This window comes from Vidua chalybeata, chromosome 6 (assembly GCF_026979565.1).
Source record: "Vidua chalybeata isolate OUT-0048 chromosome 6, bVidCha1 merged haplotype, whole genome shotgun sequence".
In the NCBI taxonomy this organism is placed as follows: Eukaryota; Metazoa; Chordata; class Aves; order Passeriformes; family Viduidae; genus Vidua; species Vidua chalybeata.
In genome coordinates, this window is record NC_071535.1 from 34563751 (window position 1) to 34576573 (window position 12823).

General features: G+C 42.4%; 1 protein-coding gene across 2 annotated transcripts in view; it reads right to left on the bottom strand.

Moving 5' to 3' along the window:
• Positions 1-12823, bottom strand: part of LOC128789591 (deubiquitinase DESI2-like) — a 78733-nt gene that overhangs the window by 41535 nt on the left and 24375 nt on the right. The gene's annotated exons all lie outside the window — the stretch shown is intronic.

Genomic DNA, 12823 nt, shown 5'->3' on the forward strand with positions numbered 1-12823 from the left:
CCCACTCTCCCCTTGCTTTTGTACATGCTGAAGTAAAAAGCTTCCTCTGACTCAGATTTCAGCTGTCACAGATTTCAGCAGTTTTCTCGTGGGAAGGCTGGATGTTAATGACAGAAATAGCAGCTGTCTCTAAATACTTCATCTGCTGTCTGTGGTCAGAGGGCTGTAAAGGCCAAGACCAGCAGCAGGTGTGGTGGGTGACTGCTTCAGAAAATCCCCCATACTCTCCAGGTAGGGTCTGGTAAGAAGGGATTGGGACCACTATCCCCTGATTGACAGGAAGGCCAGGAACAGTTGCCAGGGCAAGCCAGAGGGATGGAGCAGGAGGGCACTTTCTCACCTAGACACAGGTCAGGCAGCCAGCAGGATGCAGGGCTGCTGCCCCTCAGCTCAACACCCAGAAATCCTGCTGCTGCCTCCCATTCCTATGGGAATCACATCCACCCAGGCAGCTACATCCCGGGTGCCAAAAAGCAGTCAGAGTTTTAAACACCTAGACATCCCATAAATAGGGTATCTTACAGGTGAGATGACTCAAGGCAAAGACATTGAAGTGGCTTGCTAGAAATGCAAGTGAGATGGGAACTAGGACTAAAGTTTGGGTATTTCTCTTTCTCAACATCCAGTACTTTACTCAAAATGAAGGTATTTCTCTTTCTCAACATCCAGTGCTTTACTCAAAATGAAGGTTTGGTTGTTCTCGGCTGGAGTCCAAGGACATGCTTTGTTGGCAGCATGAAACAATCTGTTTAGAGCTTTTTGATTCCCACATGTTCAAAGCACTTGTACTTTCCACAAAACATTGTGGTGTCATTGAACACAATGTTATGTTTGAATTGAAAGGAGGAAAAAAAATCTCCATCTACTATTACATGTAAATAAGAGTTGGTCTTCTACATAGTATCTTAGAAAAGAATGAAGAAAGAGTGAGTTTGACCTTTGCTGTGCTAATTATTGATAATCTACCATCAATTTACTCAGACAAAAAAGCATCCCATCAGATCCACTATAATTTCTTTTACTCTGCATGAAGACATCCTGAGATGGAAGGAAGGGCAGAAGGGAACACAGAGGTACCTGAGGAGCAAATCATGTCCAAGGGATCCTAAAGAGCACAAATTAAGTCATGTGTATCATCCTGTCTTAATGGGTTCACTTACCTGCAACACCCCAAGGCTTCCCACTGTAGGATTTTAAATGGTAGCAGGAAAGCAGAATATTGCCTCAATCAGAAATAAAGTGCTGATGCCATTGCATTTCCACTAGAATTGTCCCAGCTAGAAGGAGCTGGGTGTCAGGTTCTCATGTCTGAATATTCCCAATAGTAGGAAGTGCCTTGACACGAGTTCAGTGATTTTCTTCTTTCATGCCTACTCTTTGGTCTGTCTCTTCTTAGTCTCTCTTTTAGAATAGCACAGAAGCTGAACCAGAGCACAGGTAAGTCCTAGAGCTCCATACAGACTCAAGTGTCCCTCTGATTCTAAGCAAGCAGCAACATGCCACAGAGGGGCAAACATCCAGCCAACAGTCACAGACAATTAGTTGTGCCACCCAGGATTTAATAGCCCGGCAGGTATCTTTTAGGGAGCTAAATATTGAGGTATGTTCCTAGTAGGTAGGTGTTCATAATGGGCAATATATCTGTAGCTGCAGTAGCATTACAGTTCTCATCCCATGCAATGGTACAGCACCAGTTCTGTTACCAGACCCATGAAAGAAGCTTAACTTTCTCTTGTGTTTTCCCAGTTTGCACATTTGCTGCCCCTGCTAGTACCAGGTCATCTGGTATGGGCTCAGATGAGATAACCATCACTCCTGGGTGCTTTTGTTCTTTGACAGAACAGCTTTACAATAATGAGTGGCAGAACACTAAAACTTTCTGACTTGACTGATAAAACAGTTCTCCATGCTTCATGGGCAGTTCAGATGCTTGACACAAGGGATATTGTGATGATTAATAATTAACTGGTTGGAGAGACTGAGAGCTCAAGGACAGATGCTTCCCATCTGCAATCTCCTGGAGCTGAGGCTGCACTTTTCAGGAAGAGAGGGAGGGGAGCTGGTAGGGTGAGAAGGTGACAAGGTTGGTGTGCCCCTGGAAGTCAACAGCCTTTTCAAGATACTTTGTTAGTATCTTCCAACACAGAAGAAGGTATTATCCTGCACTTCTCCAGGTGGCTTTCACTATCCCAGGCACTGGGGGACCAGGGCAGCAATAATCCCTGCCAGTTCCCGGTGTCAGCTCACCTAAATGAGATGCATCATTAGAAGCTGCATTCATGTATTTAATAGGCTTGAACACCAGCTTTAATGAGACACCTCTGAAATCTCAGGAGAGGTAACAGATAGTAAAAAATATGCTTCAAAGTCCTCTGGGTATGAGAGGTAAAATCCAAGTTCAGAGGTACCAAGTACAGGATTTTTAAGTACCTGATGTGTTAGAGGCTATTAAATTGTTCTTTACACTAGCTTTAAAATTTCATCTGCATAAATTTCTTTGATCCACAAATGGCTTTAACTGCATTAAAATTAGTCAGAACAGCAGCTGCAATAGACACTGAACTGTGTATCTGAGAGTAATTACACATTACAAAGGGAATCCTTGAAGCATTTCAATAACATGCCATATTACAAACAGCACTTGAAAAGCCACAGATGGATGTGTGAGCTATAGAATATCACCTTTACTCTAGCTTGCTTCCTGCTTCCTCGCCTTTCTCTCAAGAGCAGAGGACACTTAAAAGAGTATTGAAAAAGTTTAACTGTTCCTGTGCAGTTAAAAACTGAAAAACAGATGTGTAAGGAGTCCCTTCCTCCCCATGGCCATTCCCATTCTTTTTTACCTCCCAATTCAGCTCTTTGGTGATGTGTTCCTTCCTATTAGCTCTGCCTGAATAAAAGGGACAGAAGAGTACATGCTCAGCAGTCAGGGAGATGTATAACCAATCTAATTAACACAGTGCTGGGATGAGCTCCTGTCTGTCCTCCCTTGCCCCCCCCCCCCAGGGTGTCCTGCCTGTTTGCCAAGGCCTCTGGCTACCATGATGTAGAGCATCTCCTGCCAGCAGCACTCTGCCCAGGAGAGGAGATAGAATTTGACCCAGACAATAAAAACAACTGAACTTTTTTATGGATCCGTGTGGTTTGCATTTTTTTTCATCCTTCCTGAGGCTTTTGCTCAGTAGAAGTCACAGCTCTTGTTTGTGAGACACATAGGAAAAAAAAAAAAAAAGGGATTTATAGTATTTCTTTTCTTCTGGTCCCAAAAACACCTGAGCTTGAACTGGACCCATTTAATTTGCCCCTGTTTCTCCTTGGCTTACACTAGAATTCATCCATTCTGTTTCAATTCAGTACAACCTGTTCCTCAATGCTCTGTCCCCAGTATTCTTGCAGTAGCCAGCACACAAGGCACAGTGCTCCAGCAATAGAAAATAGTTCTATTCCACATCCAAAGAACTGCCAAAGAGAAGATAGCCAGCTGTCTTGGATAACAAGCAGCCATAAAAATTAGAGTGAATAAAAGTACAGCAAATGGCACTGCAATCAAGAACAATGAATGTTAGAGCTGGAGACAGATGGTGGGTGGATTTCAGCTTGGGACATGTGTTTTTAGCTCTGGCCTCCACAGATTTGGAAACCTTCAGCACTGCCTTCCCCCCTTTCCACAATGTCTTCATCATAGAGTTGCTCTAAATGTATAATAGCCATTGAATTCTTAGTGCTGGTACAGACTCGGAAAAAAAGCTCCACAAGTAGCTGAATCTGCAGGCTAGGTAGATAGGTAAGGAAGAAAGGGCAGAAAAGATCCTCTCAGCACAACAAAGCCTGACATCTGTCTAAAAGGGTCCTGATTGAAAACAAACTGGTAGGATGAGGGAAGAGCAAGGCTGACCTCTTAATTCCCAGGAGGAGCAAGTGCTCTTCTGCTTGTACCTGATAACCAAGAGCCCAGACAGGAGCCTTGTCCAGGAGGGTACAAACCCACTTTCTAACAACTTCAACCTGTCACAAGGAATTTGACTCTTCACCTACCTCAGAGAGAAGCAGCCTGGCTGACCTATCATAGTGTATCTGGAGTCCAGCTTTCCCATTCCTTTGTGGTGAAGCAGTTTTGGAATTGTATAAAGTAGGGAATAGATTCCTTTCATATAAAATGCATGCTCAGTGGGCCATAGAACAAGTGTGGGTAGCACTATAGCTTGGCTCCAGCCTGGACAACCTCCTGGAACAGCTAGGATTCACTGGAAATATGCACTCTTCTGCTAAGTGAGCATTTCAAACAATACAGAAATATTTTCACACAAGAGACCCAGAACAAGCAAATCCAGAGCTTCCTGCTGTCTGCTTCTCTGGCAGACCTGTGTGAAGAGGCAGTTGTATTTGAGACCCCCCAGGGATTTTAATCTGGTCTCTGTCATCCCAGATACATCAGCACACTAAATGGTAGAAGCCAAAAGCAGAACTAGTTCTGTTACTGCCCCAGCACATCAGCAGCACTCATGACGGAACCTCTGGGTATGTCATACCATCTCAAATGCCCTAAAATAGTCAAGACATCTCTTCAAAGTTGATAGTTATGAAAGAGGATCAATGAGGGAAAATACCTCAACCTTTCCTGAGAGAAATCCAGAAGTCAGCCAAATACCCCAAAATGTCCTTTTATATCGATGCTTCACTAGGTAGAGCCTTTCATTTTCTAGATAAGTGATTTGCTAAGAGAGCACCCAAGCCCTGCCTGAAAATACCCACAACCTAGGCCTCTTCTTATGGAACTAGAGCAGATAGCTGAGTTCTTGCCCCAGGTGCTGCACAAAAGTAGAGGTTAATGACAGAGGTCATTATTGACAGAGTGACAGAGTCATCACTTATCAGATTAATCCCACGGTTAACCTCTTGCTCCTCTCTTTCTCTTTCAGTTCTCACATTCACCAGGCTAGTCCAGAGCTGGGGGAGATGACAAATATAGGGCAATTATAAATTCATCAGCTTCAAGTAATCCCAAACAGAGCAAGATACACAGATGAGCCAAAAACAGATGTCTAGGAGAACACTGCGTAACTAGGGAAAGCTAACCTATGGCAAAGCCTGTAATTCACTCTGGAAGGCTGCACTGGGCTCCTCATACACGCTAAACCCCGAGTAGCAATCAGCATCTGGGAAGCTTATTTTCTTGCATCAGGATCCAGTATAAGTCACTCACTAGCAGATATTGAAGAGAACAACAAAGGGGTTGATAGTGCCTTATGGATTTAAGTATGACCATATGGAAAGCAAAGTGACAGATCCAAGGTTGAAGGTCCAGCAAAGCATGTAATCAACAGAGCTTACACTGTGCCAAGTCCTCCCTTTCCCAGAAATGTGGATCTATCAGGAGTCACATGGCAATCAACTTGCATGTTGACACACATAATGAAGGCACTAAACAGGTTGACATGCTTTCAAGTATTTCTAGCACCAGACACTTGCTTCTGTAGATCAGCATTCCTACCTATTAGAGATCATTTATTTCTTCCAGATTTTCTATTCCCTTATCATTGCTTTTCCAGACACCTTAAGATTAATTGTTTAAAAATTAAGTTACCAATTAAAACAATTTTCCAGTCTTAGGATGCAGCCTCATATTTTCCTCTGAGATGAGAAGTCTCACAGATTCACATGCTCATAAATAAAGCTCTGAAGTGAGAAGATACCTGCTTTCTCTGCTCTGGATCTTTCATACTCAAAAACATCCAGTGCTTGCCTAGAACGGTAGCAAATACTTTTTTTTCTTTCCTAACAGTTTGAGTCCACTTGTTAGAGAAAGAATCATTAGACTTGAGAATTTTGGGGTTTTTTTCTTCCCCAGCAGAAATATAGATTTTTTTGTATTGATTGGTCTCTGCCTCCCTCCCCAGCTCCAGCTATGTCATCTTGGCATAATAACAGGAACAAGAGGGACTGAAACAAACAGAGAATTAGAATAAGGGCAGCTCAGGTCACTAACATAGCTTTCAGCCCTAAGACTCCTATTTAAATTCAGTTCATTGCACTAATGCACAACTATATACCTGCCAATCACCACACTTGGAAATGGATCTGACAGCTGTTCCAACTTAGTAGCTCACTAATGCTCAGCTCTCCCCTACAGAAGCTCCCACTGCATGTATGACTTAGTCCCTGTGGGCTGCCTGAGTAGGAAGCTGGATGACCAGCTGAGCCATGACACCACAGCAGCTCAACCTATACACTAGGGATGAGGTACAAGAGCCAGAAGGGTCTGCTTTCCTACTGCTAGCATAAATTTATTTGTTAGGAGAATGACAGTCTCCAGTACTGTCAACACATCAGCTTTCATCAATAGTAAGAAGGGTTTGTTTGGTTTGGGGGCTTATTTGTTTGTTTTAAGGAATAGCCGAGTAAAATTAGGAACCTTGACAGCCTAGTGAGCCAAAAGCTAAATCTTGCTGACAGAAGTGTCATGTTCTAAAAGGAGTCTGCCTTTCTGTAAGGGGAAAGCCCAAAAAGCAGCAGAGAAAAATCACTGGAAACCAACTTCCATATGGTTTCAAGAGGAAACAATCATTTCTCTCAGAGCTGCTCAGAGCCAGGCCAGGGGATTGTGACTTTGCCTGTAGATGGGGTTAAAGAACAACTTCCAGTAACAGCAAAAGCAGCTCTGGATCTTCTGTATCTGTGGGCTAGAGCTGACCCTACTTTAAGCCCTGGGCTTACACCTGAAATCCTGCACAGGAGTCTCCTGACTCCACAAGAGCTCAGACTGCCTTGAAATGAGTGCTTTAGAGACACCAAGTCAGACTGTCACCTGCAGGAACCAACTCAAGAGCATTGCTGTGGGAACTGTGGGCTAATGACAGGATCTGTGAGGCTTTTGCTCCAGAAGCAGAGTTCACACATTTTTTTAACACTGTTTTTAGCTTTCCTAGGTTTTCCTCAGGTTTCTAACATTTGCTGGTATAAAGGAGAGCATGTTGTGGAGCAGTTTTCTTAAGGCAAGCAGGACTAGCAGAAGTGACAACTCCTGTGTTGCCCTGGATGAGTCAGTTCAAGTCAGACCACTGGGCAACAGAGCACTGGTTCAGTGAGCTTGCCAATGGGATAAATGGCAGTGCTGGAGAGAGCAATGCCCTGTGTGCAGTCAAGAGACAGCTCTTTAGACATCTCATGCATAAGCATACAGTAGTCAATGACAGGGCTGCAGTGCTGGAGAAGATCTGCAGTAACACAGACAGGTAGCCAGCTTGTCACCCTGACAACATCCAAACAGACTGTTCCCCCAATGGATAACACATCTCCAGGCTGTTGCTAAGACAACAAAAATTCACTTATTACACATAAATGGACACACTTCATTGCTGGACTTATTAACTTGGGCCATGTCACTTACTCTTTTTCTTCTCAATTGATTTAAATCAGATTACATGTTTGGATTCCTTCTTGAAGGAAAGGACTCAGCTGCAGCTCAGTGTAATAGTTTTCTTAATTTTTTCTTCCTCCAATTGATTTCCTTTCTCCAAAGACACAAGAGGGGAGGGATGTCTAGTTGCATTTTGTCATCTTCTCACAGGCTTGAAGCAGGCACTGACTACAACACAGTGCTCAGCATTACCAAACTGCTTTTCTTGTCCCACTGCTCCTGCATTCAAGCAGGGCAAGGGAGCAATCCCACTTTACTACCCTGCCTGAGATCAGCCTCTTGTCACTCAAATGAAATTGATGCAGTTCAGGAGGAAAAGAGAAGCAGAAACAAAGCCTAGTTTTCCTCACCTGCACAGACTGCCAGGCCACTCAGCCTCATTTATTTGAAACCTCTAATGTACTGCCATCAAATTTACCATAACACCTTTTTAATTTTTTTTTTTCAAAGTCAAGAGCATTTGCACTGGGAATTGTATTCAAGAAAATTGAAGCAGTCTGGACATACCTCTCATATCTTGGGCTTAGGACTCTGCTGTTACCCAGTGAGAGCAGCTTTTTCTGCTCTCCTCCCTCATTCTCAACAGTGGTCTATTTAGGCTCTCTGAGCTTTAACCAAGAGTTTTCCCTTTTTGGGCCCATAACAGAAAGTATCATAGTATGACACTATGAACCCATTACGCAGTATATGCTTAGTTGCATTATCTAAACACAGTGCTACCAAACAAACAAAGAAGCAAACCCAACCAAACCAAACACCAGCACAGAAGGCCAACTCAAAGCACCAGGAAGATGCATAAAACAAGCACCCAAGGGCTGCCTGATCCCTCACACTACCACCTTTGAGCAGCACTATGTCTGACTACTCCTAGAAAAAAAGAGCACTTAGCACTCCTGTGGGATACACTATAGCACCATGGGAAACCCATTTCCAGGCCCCTGTTAGCTCACCTTTCTGCTTTGTTATCCAGTACCCTGTGCTTGATACGGTTTGAAGACAGAAGCATGAATGAGGAATCTGGATAAATGAAGAGTCAGTGATAGAGTAAAATGCAAAACACAAAATCTTTGAGCTTACCTCCACAACGAGCCTGTGAAGAAGATGAAAACACCCCAGATTTTTTCCTAGCCAGTTTTTATTCATGGAAGAGGGAATTCTTACAAGTTTTGTGACTGGTCACAGAACAAATAAGAATAGGGTACACCAGCCATGCCCTTCCAAGAACATGGCAAACTTTTGAGTGAACAGTGTTTTAGAGAACTGAAATTATTCAGATTTGACTAATAATTTTGGCCAGAGATGACCTGCAAATATTTGAAGGAAAATAATATATATATATATATATGTAAATATATTAGGAGTTGCCAGAATTTGATTAAAATCTCCCAAAGGCAATATTTTGCTTTTTGCTCTCTATTTATTAAATACAAAAAAATAAATGTGTGGTCAACATATGAAAAAGGAAAAAAAAAAATCCTAGTGACTGTCCAATACTTAACCTTTCAAGACCACAAGTTCTACTATTGACTTAGAGCAACCATTCAGCTCACCACAGCAAGAAATTTCACACTTGACAAAAAATTCCCCTTTCTCTCCATGTGGCTTCCTGGAATACCAAATGGCGTCAGGTGATGCTGTGCTTCCCCACACACAGCAGCTCACAAACAACTAACAAGCAGCGCAGAGATGAGGCCACCACTTGCACTAGGATTTTTCACTCTTCTGACTAAGCAAATTAAGAGCATCTGAGACTTTCACCTACAGTAAGCACAAACATGTTCACATTTTTGGGTAACTAGACGTATTCTTGCCTCCAGAGAGATAACGACATGCTCCATGAGCTAGTCAATGCTTTAAAACAATCACTTCACAGAATGAAGTGCTTTGTGTGCAATCCTGTTGCTGTTTCTATAATAGACTCAAAGGCTCCTTATGTACTGAAGACAGAAGCACAAAGCATCTCCCTTCCTTCAGTCCATCTACAGTGACCTGAACCTTATTTCTGTCTCCAGAGGGAATGACAAGTATTGTCAGTGGAATCAATGGAATAACTGTGGGACAAGGCTGTGTAAGAGAGCCCCCCTCTCATCCAAACAGAGGCTACATCACTGCTCCCTGGCTCCCTGCTGACCAGGACTTTCATTCTCTTCTGCAGCACATCTCAGGGGCTCATTTTCCCCAGGAGAAGGAGTAAGCAAAAATGTCAGTAGATCAAAACAGTTTTGTATGTTATCAGCTGCAAAGACAGGGGAAATTTAGGACAACTTCAGCTGTAATAAAAGAGGGACAATAGTGATATATCTTTGCCTCTAATATGATAGCATGAATGTGCTATGCAATAAGCTGAAAATATGAGAGCCCCCAAACCTGAATCTCTGCCAAGCAAATTATTTTTAGTGGAATGTTTAGCTTGTTAAAGATTTAAACCCAGGAAATAATTGCAGTTACTCTTCTGCCTGATTGAAGTAGGCAACATTTATTAATGTAGAGTGACTAAATAAACTATTCCAATGTAAGCCACAAAAACCTAAAGTGATGAAGGAACAGGATAATATCCTGACTAAAAAAAAATCAACCCTTGCCTATGGTCTAAGTAAGATCTGTTCCATGATAAACAGCTTATTGAGGCAAACTGGAGGGAAGAGAGCTGCAAGTTATGAAAGGGAATTTGATTTGTCCCTCTGAAGGCAAAGTGGTAACTGACTAATCTGACCAAACTCTGTCACAGATTTTATAGACCTAGTTATTTCTTGCAGGTCTCCAACCAGCAGATGGCTTAGATTAAGTGCATGCAAGAGCTGAATTCAGACTGGCAAAGAGATTCATCAGTGATCAAACCCATGATCCATGTTGTTTGTCTGTGTTCACACTTACACATTAAATCAGAGCTCAGCATCCTGCATATCTACTCTTTAAATTGTCCTAATTGAGCAGCAAAGTCCACTTGCCCTGTCTGTTTTGCAAGTGTCCAGGTATGTACAAGCTCTTTGGCATGAGATGGGCTATAACCACCCTGTGTGCTGGGGGGGGTGAAGAAAGGTTGCTTTTGATGACAATATTCAGAACACTGGGAATAGCCAGTGACTTTCGCTCCATTTTATGACAAAGAAAACAAGCCTACAAATAGATCTGCTTCAGCAATTTGTGCAAAACACCTCATTAAATAGCAGCACTTTTTTCCTAAAGAAGCCTGCTTCATATACAATGGGTAAAAGGATAAATGGCTATAATCTTTGAATACACAAGACTACACAGAGTGAGTATTTCATAGCTGCACAAAGCCCATAATTGAACTTCTGCCCTAGGGATAAGTTTTCCTGCAGTGTATGTGCTTCCAGTTGCCATACAGGGGTCATGTTCTCTGTCAGGAAAGCAGAACTTTACATCCAGTTAATTGTTGTTCCCAGCTGTCTTTTTGTTGTTGTTGTTGGTTTTTTTCCACTGAGGCTAGTTTTGCAACAGTCATTCAAGCAAATGTGCTCATTTCCCAGTTCCCCCGCAATTCCCCACCACAGTGTAACAAAGTGCAGATTTTGCATGGCTACATTCCAGGCTTCGTGGTGTTAAAATCATAGCAGCAATGGAAAAGCATGTAGCTGCAGTAGTCATAAGGTAGGACTTGAGCTACAGGTGACTCAGTGGTAGTCAAACAGATGCTGTATGAAAATAGACTGGTTTCTGTGTACAGACTGGTTAACCCCTGGAGTTAGTACTTACACATGAAGATTTCCATGGTTTGCTAAGCAGCAAAAACTACTCAGTCTGAAGTAAATGGATGACCTCAATTCTGTTCACTGTGTCTGGGTGTCCATCTCAGAACACAGTGACCATGAACAGCAAGCTCCTTCTGCCTTAATTACTTAAGGCTTCATCTTTGGTGTCAATCAATCAAACATAAAAAGGTAAAGACTATGTCCACCTAGTATTTGGATTTTTTTAGCTCAGTGGTGAAACATTCACTGGTTAGGGATGGATCAACAGGGGCTGAGAGAGGAAAGCTTAGGCCATAGTCTGCTGCGGAACAAACTGAAAAAATAGCAAGGAAGTCAGTGGATATTATAAAAGGACAACACAACTCCTTTATTTTCCTCAAAGGATTAATGATAAACTCTTGCATGCACTTTTGCAATGTGAGTCCCTTGTTATCAGGCACTAGCTACCACCTATTTGGGTTACCAAACCTCTTGGTTGAAGAACTTCTTGGGGGAGTTCACAGTTCAGGCTGCTAAGCAACTGACCAATAAACACTCAAGACCAAAATCTTGGGAAGGATTTTACACCAAGTTGCTCAATTTGACCATTAATGGCTCTGGAAAAGGCAGTTTCAGTCCACTGTACTCGTGCTTTTTGGACTGCTCACCAATGCAGACACAGTCCTATCTAAATAACCTTTACCACTCACACTTTTCCCTCAGAAAACAACCCACCTGTTTTAGTTCACAAAAGATCCGTTGATCCTTGTGATAAAAAGACATTTGACTTTTACAGCAACCCACTCCTAATCTCTTCAGTGTCTGTTCTCTGGATTTCCCCAGCAGGGAAACCCACACTGTTCTGTGGGGTTCCTGGTAAAAGTTGTCACTGCCTGATGATAAAAAGTAAACGTATGCTGTAATCTTAAAGGTCTGGAGCTGGATATTTAGAGCTCAGTCAGTACCTGGGCCTTGTAGGTCATATTTTCCCCAGAAAGGTTTATTAAATTTGTGGAAGATCTGAAAACTACTTTTTTTAAAACATTAGTTGGTAATCAAAGAACAAAGGTGAAATACATAATCATCAAAACACTCCTCATGTGAACATGATTCTCCTAAGCTTCTGTCAGACCAGCAAGCAAATAGGCTGTGCCAAGCCGCCTTCTCTTTGGGGGTTTGTGCCAAAATTTGGACCTTCTGATTTGCTAGCGCAGAAGACACCCCCTCACATTCCCCCTTGCAAGAAGAGGTCAAGGAAAACCACTTGCTGCCCCTGTGAACTTTCAGGAAATACTGCTGAGCAGCATGTGCCCATGCCCCTTTCTGTGCTGAAACTTCACCAGACAATTTCTTACCCTTGCTGTTACAATTAACCTTCAGAGAACATTATTAACTACAATTTTATGCACATGAGAAATTCATCCAGATTATTAGAAATTATGTTCTTACTGCAAATCTACAGCTCTTTCTCCTCCTTAGTTGAAATCCTGACCCCAACCCCACAGCCTGGTAATGCTTGTTCACTTAAAATTAAAGGAAAATTATCTCTAACACATACAGAGGTGATCATATTTTCTTCCTTAAGTGGGGCACTGGAAATTAAGAAGTCCTCTCTTCACCCAGTGTTGCTCCTGAAAAATTCTATAGAAAATCTGGCACAATACCTGTAATCTGGCCAAATATGCTAAACACACACACAAAAAAAAAAAAAAAA